Source organism: Oryx dammah, unplaced genomic scaffold, assembly GCF_014754425.2.
Source record: "Oryx dammah isolate SB20612 unplaced genomic scaffold, SCBI_Odam_1.1 HiC_scaffold_2, whole genome shotgun sequence".
Lineage (NCBI taxonomy): Eukaryota > Metazoa > Chordata > Mammalia > Artiodactyla > Bovidae > Oryx > Oryx dammah.
The window spans coordinates 16,946,414-16,959,687 of NW_024070186.1; the positions used below are offsets into that span (position 1 = coordinate 16,946,414).

Genomic DNA, 13,274 nt, shown 5'->3' on the forward strand with positions numbered 1-13,274 from the left:
GATTTGTGGATATTGAAGAATCCTTGCATCCCTGGGATAAAGCCCACTTGGTCATGATGTATGATCTTTTTAATATGTTGTTGGATTCTGTTTGCTAGAATTTTGTTAGGGATTTTTGCATTTATGTTCATCAGTGATATTGGCCTGTAGTTTTCTTTCTTTCTTTCTTTTTATTTATTTATTTATTTGTGGCATCTTTGTCAGGATTTAGAATCAATATAGTGAAAATGAGTATACTACCCAAAGCAATCTATAGATTCAATGCAATCCATATCAAGCTACCAATGGTATTTTTCACAGAGCTAGAACAAGTAATTTCACAATTTGTATGGAAATACAAAAAACCTCGAATAGCCAAAGCAATCTTGAGAAAGAAGAATGGAACTGGAAGAATCAACCTGCCTGACTTCAGGCTCTACTATAAAGCCACAGTCATCAAGACAGTATGGTACTGGCACAAAGACAGAAATATAGATCAATGGAACAAAATACAAAGCCCAGAGATAAATCCACAAAACTATAGACACCTTATCTTTGATAAAGGAGGCAAGATTATACAATGGATTAAAGGCAATCTCTTTAACAAGTGGTGCTGGGAAAACTGGTCAACCACTTGTAAAAGAATGAAACTAGAACACTTTCTAACACCATACACAAAAATAAACTCAAAATGGATTAAAGATCTAAACATAAGACCAGAAACTATAAAACTCTTAGAGAAGAACATAGGCAAAACACTCTCAGACACAAATCACAGCAGCATCCTCTATGACCCACCTCCCAGAATATTGGAAATAAAAGCAAAAATAAACAAATTGGACCTAATTAAAATTAAACACTTCTGCACAACAAAGGAAACTATAAGCAAGGTGAAAAGACAACCTTTGGAATGGGAGAAAATAATAGCAAGTGAAGCAACTGACAAAGAATTAATCTCAAAAATATACAAGCAACTCCTACAGCTCAATTCCAAAAAATAAATGACCCAATCAAAAAGTGAGCCAAAGAACTAAATAGACATTTCTCCAAAGAAGACATACAGATGGCTAACAAAAACATGAAAAGATGCTCAACATCACTCATTATCAGAGAAATGCAAATCAAAACCACAATGAGGTACCATTTCACGCCAGTCAGAATGGCTATGATCCAAAAGTCTACAAGCAATAAATGCTGGAGAGGGTGTGGAGACAAGGGAATCCTCTTAACACTGTTGGTGGGAATGCAAACTAGTACAGCCACTATGGAGAACAGTGTGGAGATTCTTTAAAAAACTGGAAATAGAACTGCCTTATAACCCAGCAATCCCACTACTGGGCATACACATCGAGGAAACCAGAATTGAAAGAGACACATGTACCCCAATGTTCATCACAGCAGTGTTTATAATAGCCAGGACATGGAAGCAACCTAGATGTCCATCAGCAGATGAATAGATAAGAAAGCTGTGGTACATAAACACAATGGAATGTTACTCAGCCATTAAAAAGAATACATTTGAATCAGTTCTAATGAAGTGGGTGAAACTGGAGCCTATTATACAGAGTGAAGTAAGCCAGAAAGAAAAACACCAATACAGTATACTAATGCATATATATGGATTTTAAAAAGAAGGTAATGATAACCCTGTATGCAAGACATCAAAAGAGACACAGTATAGAACAGTCTTTTGGACTCTGTAGGAGAGGGCGAAGGTGGGATGATTTGGGAGAATGGCATTGAAACATGTATATTATCACAAGTGAAATGAATTGCCAGTCCAGGTTTGATGCATGATACAGGATGCTCGGGGCTGGTGCACTGTGATGACCCAGAGGGATGGGATGAGGAGGGAGGAGGGAGGGGTGTTCAGGATGCGGAACACATGTACACCCATGGCAGATTCATTTCAATGTATGACAAAACCAATACAATATTGTAAAGTAATTAGCCTCCAATTAAAATAAATAAATATATATTTTAAAAAAGAAAGGGACTATGCTTTGATTCTTTGGTGCAAGAGAGAAATAACAGAGAGCCTGGTCATCTAGGGTGCAGCCTACAGAGCAGAAAGCCATATCCTTCCTATTTTCTCCTAGACAAAAATCATCTTTCACCTTCCAGGAAACTCTCTGAGTATTCTCATTGACCAGCATCTTCTGGTCCCAGCATATGGGCACTGATGCCCATTTGCATTCATGCAGTCTTGTTCCCTTTTGTGTGAACAATCTATATGGCTTAGAAATGGGTTCTTCTTCTCATTTCATATATGATGACATCAGGATGCAGACAGAATAAGCTAATGCTTGCTCAAGGGCCCAGTTCCTAAGGATTCAGAGATACCATTAGAACTCAGTTTCTGATTCTTGTTCAAATCCTCTCCCTATAGACCCGCAAAGACCTCAAAGGGAAGCAGAGATGAAACAAAGATGGTGTTTACTGCTGCCTTCAAAGCAGGCTTACTTGGCAATACTTGGTTTCTCTTTTTCCTGTTTCCATCTCCTCAGTTCTTGAAAGTTCTGCTAAGCATAGCTTTTCAATAAATAAGAAGGGTCATGCAGTAGGAACATACCCAGTCATTCAGTTTGTGCCTTACATAATGTGTGAACACTTTCTTTTCATGTAATGGAGCATTAAAATGGTCCCCACTTGACCTCAACTAGCCACAGAAAACTGACCAAGTTTTAATTAATGATTTCTGGTTTCTGAAAGTGTATCTTCTAGCTAATTACCCAAAGTGCTTATGTTATGCTAACAGGATTGCAGATTTTTGAAATAGAGTGTGCACTGTGTTAAATTTTGTTCTTTACAATGATGATGCATCTAAAGTCGATGAACTATAATTCTGTCAAGTCGTGGCCCAAGTCCACTTTCCTCTGATTGAATATGTGCTCACCGTTGGAACGCTTGTCCATATGGTGGATGAATGGCTCTGTTTAGCATGATCACATTTATAAATGCTATATCCCATCAAGTTTGGTTCATTTTCTGATGGAAAAAAAAGATATTTAATGGTATTCAACTGCACTTATACATTGTCTCTGTCTCCACTAGGATCTTTTAGTAATGAAGAGACTGCTCTCAGTCCACATAGGAATTAATAAATAATCTTTTTCAGCTACTCAACTGAGAAAGCTTAGCAATGAAGCTGAATTTTATTGTAACTCTTTACTATTAAATGGGTCAAATATTGTAAGTATTTCTCTGGTGAAAATTATTCAAGGAAAAGAAAGCATTTGTGTTTTTGACATGAACAATCCTATAAATTTCTCACATTCTAACAGCATTTTGATGTTTCAGGGCTTTGTAACACATTTTTATATAATTTGTAAATTTCATAGCATTTTCAGATTTCTTGGTTTACTGCCTTATGGATATACTTTAAAAATCCTACCTTTGACTGAATTTTTAGGTTGTGTGTATTAGTCTAGATCTGGCTCCCAATTTTGCAGCTAACTTTGAGAAAGGCAACGATAGCCTTTATAGACCTTTCAAACAGTTTACCAAAATTAAGCACATAAATAAAAATCAAAGGCTTTTTCCTCTGATTTTTAAGTTTCAATAATATTTATCCTTACCATAATGAACACATTATCCAGAAGAAGGAGTTTTATAATGTATGAAACCAGACCTTAAAAGATGCAATAAACTTTTATAAGAAAAAGAAGGATGATCATCTCAATAAATGATGAAAAGGTAGCTGATAATATCCAAAATGCAATCCTGATTGAAACAACATGAAGAAAAATAGTTTTCTAAAAATAGGAATATAGAATCATTTTTAGGACTCAAAGTGCTTTGGCAAAAGAAGAAAAAGACAAAATCCAACAATTCAGTTCAGTTCAGTCTACTGAAATCTTTGCAACCACATGGACTGCAGCACGCCAGGCTTCCCTGCACAGCACCAACTCCCAGAGCTTTCTCAAACTAATGTCCATTGAGTCGATAATGTCATCCAACCATCTCATCCTCTGTCATCCCCTTCTCCTCCTACCTTCAATCTTTCCCACCATCATTCTTTCCAATGAATCAGTTCTTCACATCAGGTGGCCAAAGTATTGGAGTTTCAGTTTCAGCATCTGTTCTTCCAATGAATATTCAGGACTGATTTCCTTTAGGATGGACTGGATTGATCTCCTTGCCATCCAAAGAACTCTCAAGAGTCTTCTTCAACACCACAGTTCAAAAGCATCAATTCTTCAGCACTCAGCTTTCTTTATACTCCAACTCTCACATCCATACATGACTACTGGAAAAACCATAGCCTTGACTAGATAGACTTTAGTTAGCAAAGTAATATCTCTGCTTTTTAATATGCTGTCTAGGTTGGTCATAGCTTTTATTCTAAGGAGCAAGCATCTTTTAATTTTATGGCTGCAGTCACCATCTGCAGTGATTTTGGAGCCCCCAAAAGTAGTCTCTCACTGTTTCCATTGTTTCCCCATCTATTTGCCATGAAGTGATGGGATCTTCATTTTTTGAATGTTGTGTTTTAAGCCAGCTTTTTCATTCTATCTTTCACTTTCATCAAAAGGTTCTTTAGTTCTTCTTCACTTTCTGCCATAAATGTGGTTTCATCTGCATATCTGAGGTTACTGATGTATCCAGTAGGTACATGAATATAGCAAAGAATATAGACATAATGTTCACCAAAAAAACAAATACAAATTACTGATGCATTCATTAAAAGATGCTCAGTTATCTATAAGCATCCCTTCATAGATCATAGCCTTGTGCCAAAAGGGCTTGTGTAAGTCAATGAAGCTATGACATGCAGGGCCTCCCAAGATGGTTGGGTCAGAGTGAAGAGTTCTGACAAAATGTAATCTACTGGTGGAGTGAAGGGTGAACCACTCCAGCATTCTTGCTACAATAACCCTGAATAATGTGAAAAAGCAAAAAGATATGACACCAGAAGATGAGTTCCCCAGGTCAGAAGGTGTGAAATTTAAAGATGCTTTCTCCTTGGAATGAAGGCTATGGCAAACCTAGACAGCATAATAAAAAACAGAGATGTCACTTTGCAACAAAGGTCTGTATAGTCAAAGCTATGGTTTTTTCAGTAGTGTATGTATGTGAGAGTTGGATCATAAAGAAGGCTGAGCACCAAAGAATTGATGCTTTCAAATTGTAGTTCTGAGAAAACTCTTCAAAGAGTCCCTTGGAGAGCCAGGAAATCAAACCAGTCCATCCTAAAGGAAATCAGTCCTGAATATTCATTACAAGGACTGATGCTGAAGCTGAAATTCCAATCAGGTCACCTGATGCAAAAACTGACACCTTGGAAAAGACCCTGACACTGGGAAAGACTGAAGATAAAAGAAGAGGGTGGCAGAGGACGCGATGGTTAGACAGCATCATTGACTTAATGGACATGAGTTTGAGTGAACTCTGGGAGACACTGAAGGACAAGGGAGCCAGGTGTGCTGCAGTTCATAGAGTCTCAAAGAGTCAGACATGACTTAGTGACTGAATATCTATAAGCAAAAGCAAAAAATAATACAAAAATTAGTAAAATCATGTAAATTAAAATAATGAGATATATACCATATTGGTGAAGATCAATGTCTGAGGAAAAAATGAACCCCAGCCAGTGGAAATAAAATAGCTCCATCTTTTACTAAGGAACTTAACAATACATTTTAACACTTAAATATACAGAATTCCACTCCAAGGATTTACCAAAAAGCCTCCTTTCCACTATATCTTTCTATTGATGAGCTGATTGATAAGCAGAGAGGTCCACTGTAACATGGTCCTTGGTCTTGTGGAATAGGAAAGATGTAAAGTCAACTAGCATTAAATGATTAAATACTTAGAACAGAAATTAGAAAAAACAAGCAGCAATAGTGTGTACATCCTCCATGCCCTACCGTAGGTTAAGAACTTAAATGTCTCTACCACCTTATGAAGGAGGACCTATGATTAATCCATTTTACAGGTAAGGAAACTGAGGAACTGAATGCCTTCCTGATTGCCTAGTTTCTCACAGTGGGCTGGAGATTGCTTGCTGTGTAACAGGTTACCCCTAAGCTTAGTTACTTAACAATGATAATGCATACTTATGATCTTCTGATTTCTCTGGGGCAGGAATCTGAGTACGGCTTAGTCGAGTCCTTAGATGAAGGTCTCTCTGCGCTGCAGTCAGGTTTCCGGCCAGGGATGCAGTCATCTCAAAGTTCAAGCCCACTTGTGTGGTTGCTGGCAGGATCCAGCTTCTCACAGAACTTTGTTTGAAGAAAATCCTCGAGGAAATCTCTCTCCAGGGAGGCTTACAATATAACAGCTCACATTTCCCCAGAGTGAGGATTCTGACCTGAGAGAGAGAAACTGACAAAGAGGACACCATCTTTTGTAACCATAGCAAATTGCCCTGGATCCACTCCACCACATAGTGGATGCTTAGTAATTGGACAATAAACAGTATTTTGTAAAGACAAAGCACAATTTTACGTGTGCTTAAAGGAGAAAAGGTCAGTTTTCATTCCAATCCCAAAGAAAGGCTATGCCAAAGAATCTTCAAACTACTGCACAGTTGCACTCATTTCACATGCTAGCAAAGTAATGCTCAAAATCCTTCAAGTTAGGCTTCAACAGTACATGAACCAAGAACTTCCAGATGTGCAAGCTGGGCTTAGAAAAGGAAGAGGAACCAGAGATCACATTGCCAGCATACATTGGATCATAGAAAAAGGAAGAGAATTCCAGAAAAATAACTAATTCTGCTTCATTGACTATGCTAAAGCCTTTGACTGTGGATCACAACAAACTGGAAAATTCTTAAACAGGAATACCAGACCACTTTACCTGTCTCCTGCAAAACCTGTATGCATGTCAAGAATAAACAGTTAGAACTGGACATGAAACAAAGGACTGGTTCCAAATTGGGAAAGGAGTACATCAAGGCAGTATATTGTCACCCTGCTTATTTAACTTATATGCAGAGTATGCCATGCAAAATGCCAGTCTAGATGAAGTACAAACCGGAATCAAGATTGCCGGGAGAAATATCAATAACTTCAGTTATGTAGATGACACCACCCTTATGGCAGATATTTTCATTAACCATCAAACATCTGTTTAAATATTCTGTGAATATTCATATGAACTAAGTTTTAAATAATTAATATTGTATGTGTTTCTGTTGTAATTTTGCATGTTATGCATTTTGATAATTTTTTGGTCTATTCCCAAGTAGTAAAAGGTGTAGGAATAAGAATAATTTTGTTAATTTCATCATACTTTATAAAACAATCAGTAGCTGATACTGAAGAAAGTAACACTGAAAGTATTGGGTTGGCCAAAACATTTGTTTGCATTTTTCCATGACTATTGCATGACATCTTTCCAAACAAACTTTTTGGCAAACTCAACATTAAAAACTACTATAATGTTTTTTTCATCCCTGATTTTGAATTCTTTATAAATAAGATGAATTAAAACCATTTATCTATTAGAATGATGTTATGAAAGGCTGTCAAAGCCACCACATAAATCTCTTTCATACATTATATATGAGATAAAGAACTAAAGCAGATGTGTGAGTATTGTTAGTATATACCATTCCTCTAACTTTACATTCTTCCATATGGGCTTCCCTGATAGCTCAGTTGGTAAAGACTCTGCCTGCAAAGCAGGAGACCCCGGTTCGATTCCTGGGTTGGGAAGATCCGCTGGAGAAGGGATAGGCTACCCACTCCAGTATTCTTGGCTTCCCTTGTGGCTCAGCTGGTAAAGAATCCACCTGCAATGCGGGAGACCTGGGTTTGATCCCGGGAATGGGAAGATCCCCTGACAATGGGAAAGGCTACCCACTCCAGTATTCTGGCCTGGAGAATTCCAAAGAGTTGGATATGACTGAGTCACTTTCACTTACATCCATATACTTTTTTTTTTTTTAGTCAGTAATACCTTTAAATCAGATGTCACCAAATTGAACCACAAGTCAAATCCTGCTCAAAACCTGCTTTTGTAAATAAATGTTATTGAAACATGATTGTGCTGATTTATGTATTTGGCTTCCTCCATAGCTCAATGAGTAAAGAGTATGCCTCCAGTGCGGAAGACCTGGGTTTGATTCCTGGGTCGGGCAGATCCCCTGGAGAAGGAAATGGCAACCCACTCCAGTATTCTTGCCTGGAGAATCCCAGGGACAGAGGAGCCTAGCAGGCTACAGTCTATGGGGTCACAAGAGTCGGACATGACTGATCAACTAAGTACCCACGCACACATGTATTTTCTATCACTGCTTTCATGCTTCAGAGACAGAAATAAGGAATGTCACAGACTTGCAAACATAAAATATTTGTGACAGATTGCAAACCATAAAATATTTGTTATTTGGCCTTTTATAGAAAAAGATTTCCAATCAGTGAAAATATTGAAAATTTCTATCCATGAACATAGTATAGTGAATGCTCCATCTCCATTTATTTAGGTCTTCTATAATTGTTAGCAACAACTTTTGCAGTTTTCAGTAGGCCAATCTTGCACTTATCTTGTTAAAATATATCTCTAAATATTTCATGCTTTAATGCAACATTATCACCTTTTAAAAATTTCAGTTTCCAATTGTCTGTTACATATATAGATACAATTAGCTTTAAATTTTATATTTTGATGTGTCCACGTGTTCTATGACTTTGTTAAACTCACTTGTTTTTCTAGAAACTTTTTTATAGGTACTTTTGATCATCTATAAATAATTCTGTCATCCATGAGGGAAGGCAGTTCCATTCTTCTTTTCTAATATATGTGCACTTTATTTCTTTTACTTTTTCTATTGGTCTTGCTAGAATCTTCAGAATAATCTTGAATAAAAATGTCAAGACCAGAACTCCTTGTCTCTTTCTTGATCTTTGGTGGAAAATAATTTAGTTTTTACAATTGAGTGAAAAAATGATGCTAGTTGTGACTTTTTTCAAATCTTTTATCAAATTATTCCATTTTATAACTAGTTTACTGTGAGATTTTTATCAGGGTCTTATCAGATTGCTGGATTCTATAAAATATTTTTTATTCTTTCTTTGTATTCATTCAAGTAATCATATTGTGCTTTTTTGTTGGTTTGTCGATATGAAGGATTTCATTAACTAATCTTTGAATTTAAACCAACCTTGCATTCCTAGATTAAATTTCACTTGTTCATGACATATTTTTTTATATGTTGATAAACCTAACTTGCTAACATTTGGTTAAGGATTTTTATGTCTGGATTCGTTGTGGATTTTGGTCAGTAGTTCTAAGGTATTTATTTGATTTTGGTATCGAGATGATGTTGGCCTCATAAAATCAGTGATAAAGTACACCTTCCTCTTGTATTTTCTGAAAGACTTCGTGTAGAATTGGTATTTTTTTTCTTTAAGTGTTAGCTAACCTCACTACTGAAGCTGTCTCAGCTTTGAGTATTCTTGTGGGAGATTTTAAACAATAAATTAAATGTATTTATATATATGGGACTATTAAGGTTATCTAATTTTCCAGACTGTTCTTTGAGAGTTTGTTTTGTCCCAGAAATTTATTATTTAATATAACTTTTCGAATTTATTGGCACAAAATTATTCCTAATATTTTTCTATTATCCTCTTAATTCAAGTAAGGGCTGCAGTGATAGCCTCTTTCATGATAGTTATTTGTAGCTTTTATCTCTCCCTTCTTCCTGATCAGTCCTGATAGAGGATTATCTATCGTGTTTTTTTTTTGAAGAACTATATTTTTGTTTTATTGATTTTTTCTTTAGTTTTTTTCTGTTTTCTTATTTTGTTGATTTCAGTTTTCCTCTCTATTAATTTCCTTATTTCTCCTAACTTTGGATTTTATTTGCTCTTTTTGAATAGCTTCTGAAGGAGGATCACTGATGTGTGATCTTTTTCCTTTTCCAATACAAACATTAATGCTACAAACTTCCATCTAAGTGTTGCTTTTAACTGCATTCCATGCATTTTGATATATTGCATTTACATTCTTATTCAACTCAAAAATATATGTATATTTATATATTATATATATATATATATGTATCTTCTAATTATTTAGGTGATTTCTTCTTTGACTCATGAGTTATTTAGAATTACATTGTTTAATTTTCAAATATTTGAGGTTTTTTCCAGATACATTTCTGTTATTAATCTCAATGTTAGTTTTTCTGTGGAACTAGAACATCAGTTCAGTTCAGTTCAGTTCAGTCACTCAGTTGTGTCCGATTCTTTGCGACCCCATGAACCGCAGCATGCCAGGCCTCCCTGTCCATCACCAACTCCCAGAGTTCATCCAAACCCACGTTCATTGAATCAGTGATGCCATCCAAACATCTTATCCTCTGTTGTCCACCTTCTCTTTCTGCCCTCAATCTTTCCCAGCATCAGGGTCTTTTCAAATGAGTCAGCTCTCCATATCAGGTGGCCGAAGTATTGGAGTTTCAGCTTCAACATCAGTCCTACCAATGAACACCCAGGACTGATCTCCTTTAGGATGGACTGGTTGGATCTCCTTGCAGTCCAAGGGACTCTCAGGAGTCTTCTCCAACACCACAGTTCTTCAGTGCATCAATTCTTCAGAGCTCAGTTTTCTTGATAGTCCAACTCTCACATCCATACATGACCACTGGAAAAACCATACATGACCACTGAAAAAACCATGACTAGACGGACCTTTGTTGGCAAAGTAATGTCTCTGCTTTTGAATATACTATCTAGGTTGGCCATAAATTTTCTTCCAAGGAGTAAGCATCTTTTAATTTCATGGCTGCAATCACCATCTGCAGTGATTTTGGAGCCCAGAAAAATAAAGTCAGCCACTGTTTCCACTGTTTCCCCATCTATTTGCCATGAGATGATGGGACCGGATGCCATGATCTTCGTTTTCTGAATGTTGAGCTTTAAGCCAACTTTTTCACTCTCCTCTTTCACTTTCATCAAGAGGCTCTTTAGTTCCTCTTCATTTTCTGCCATAAGGGTGGTGTCATCTGCATATCTGAGGTTATTGATATTTCTCCCGGCAATCTTGATTCCAGCTTGTCCTTCCTCCAGCCCAGCGTTTCTCATGATGTACTCTGCATAGAAGTTAAATAAGCATGGTGACAGTATATAGCCTTGACGTACTCCTTTTCCTATTTGGAACCAGTCTGTTGTTCCATGTCCAGTTCTAACTGTTGCTTCCTGACCTGCATACAGGTTTCTCAAGAGGCAGATCAGGTGATCTGGTATGTCCATCTCTTTCAGAATTTTCCACAGTTTATTGTGATCCACACAGTCAAAGGCTTTGGCATAGTCAATAAAGCAGAAATAGATGTTTTTCTGGACCTAGAACATAATCTGTATTAATTTATCTTATAACATGTATTGAACTTTTTATTATGGCCTAAAATACTATCTCTCTGGGTAACTGTTCCATGTGCACTCAAAACCAGCATGGAATCTGCTGTTCTAGGATGTAGAGTTCTGTAAATCTCAGTTCAGTCAAAATGATTGATAGTGATATTAAAGTCATCTATATTTCAAATATTATTTCTTCTGCCCCTATCTTCTCTTTTTGAGACTGTCACTACCCAATGTTAGAATATTTGGTATTGTTCTACAGCTCTAGGACAACCTATTCTGTCTTTTTCACTCTTTTGCACTTTTTGTTATAATTTGGATAATTTCTGTTGGCCTAGCTTCCGGTTCATTAATTATTTCCTCTACCGTATTCAATCTGCTAATTAGATTAAGGAATTCCTTACATCTAATATTGTAGCAGTGTTGTTTCTAACATTTTATTTATCTATCTTTTTCTTTTGTATGGTTTTAATGTTCTTTCTGAATCCCTTACCTGTCTATGTTTATTAGTCATAGTTGTCATAAAGTTCTTATTCGATAGCCTCATACTAAGCTTTCAAGACTGTTGATGATTTCCTCTCTGGTCCTTTCTGCTTGCTTATTTCTTTTTAATTTTGTATCTTACGATATTTTATTATCTTATAATACTCTGATGCATAAAAGAGTAGAAACTGAATTGGGCTATACTTATTTCCAGTTCTTTACTTCTTTCTGCTTATATGTCCAGGATCTTGTCCTCTCACTCTCTACCAAACATGAGATTGTTTACATATGCCATAGCTCCTTGTAGGATATTATAAATTCTTTGCGACTAACTTTACCCAGTTGCTTGTGACTTCTGCTCTGTGATTCGTTCCAAGAAAAGTATGATTTTGTAGATTAACAATCTCCCTTTGGTGGTTAGAATGGAAGTGACATTCTTTTGTGTCTTTCTCCATCCTTTTCAGAAATGGAATTCTATTTTTTAAATTTGAACTCGTTCATGTATCTTCTCTAGAAGTTCTCTTTTGGTAGAACCTACCTGCTTTAGCGATGCTGCTTGCCTTTCAGATTCATTGTGGAGGTCCCCTTAGATACATAGTTAACTTCCTTTGTCTCTTTGGTGGAGCTGAAACAGGGAAGAGGAGGCACAGCAGTAGTCTCTGCTACTGTGACCTGAAGGACACCAATAAGTAAATGATGAGTTACAGGGGAAACTACAGGAAGAATTGTATCCCCTCTCATTTCATTTCCCCATACACAAAGTCTGAAGTTTCCCACATGAGTGGGTGACCTCTCACCTGTTCAGGTCCCACTCAGGTTCTGGGTACACAGAAACCAGCAGCTCTTCTCTAGAGCTCATATTTGGCCCATGCTTTGGGCTTTCTCTAGAAAGATGGAGTTGTCTTCACCTGTGGATATTCTCCCCAAATCTTCAGATTCAGATCAGAATATAAGAGAAACCCTATTAGACTTTCAAGGCCTAGACCACAGCCTCCTAAGTCCCAGAAGGGGGAAAAGCAACACAGTAGTATCATCTGATTCATCCAACTACTGTTTTCCCAGAAACCTCCCTTGTCTTCTGTTTTATTATTTCTAGGTTTATTTTTCAAAGTAGTTTCATATGGATCTTTTATATGGATCACATTTATGATCATAGCATAGATATCTGGGCTATATCTCCTTGAATGCAAGTACTTTAAGGTGTTTTAATTGTGCTCTGTCTTAGTGCAATGATCTAACATTTATTTAATAACATTAAATGGTATTAATAATACATTGTATCTCTAGACCACGCTTAGAAGGGAAGTCTGCAATATTAGTATTCACCTTGTAGTCTCAGATGTGTGCATCATGGGAAGTCTTCAAATGTCCTCCCCCTGAAGCACTCTTGTTTACATTCATTTTAAGTCCCTGGGAACACAACAAATTAAGTTAGTTACACACAAGATGTCTACTTCTGTAGTCATTCTACTGTGATTCCTGTGAATAATTTATCAA

The 13,274-nt window shown here is 36.7% G+C and overlaps 1 protein-coding gene across 1 annotated transcript in view; it reads left to right on the forward strand.

Moving 5' to 3' along the window:
* Positions 1-13,274, forward strand: part of DSCAM (DS cell adhesion molecule) — a 695,428-nt gene that overhangs the window by 451,566 nt on the left and 230,588 nt on the right. The window lies entirely within an intron of this gene.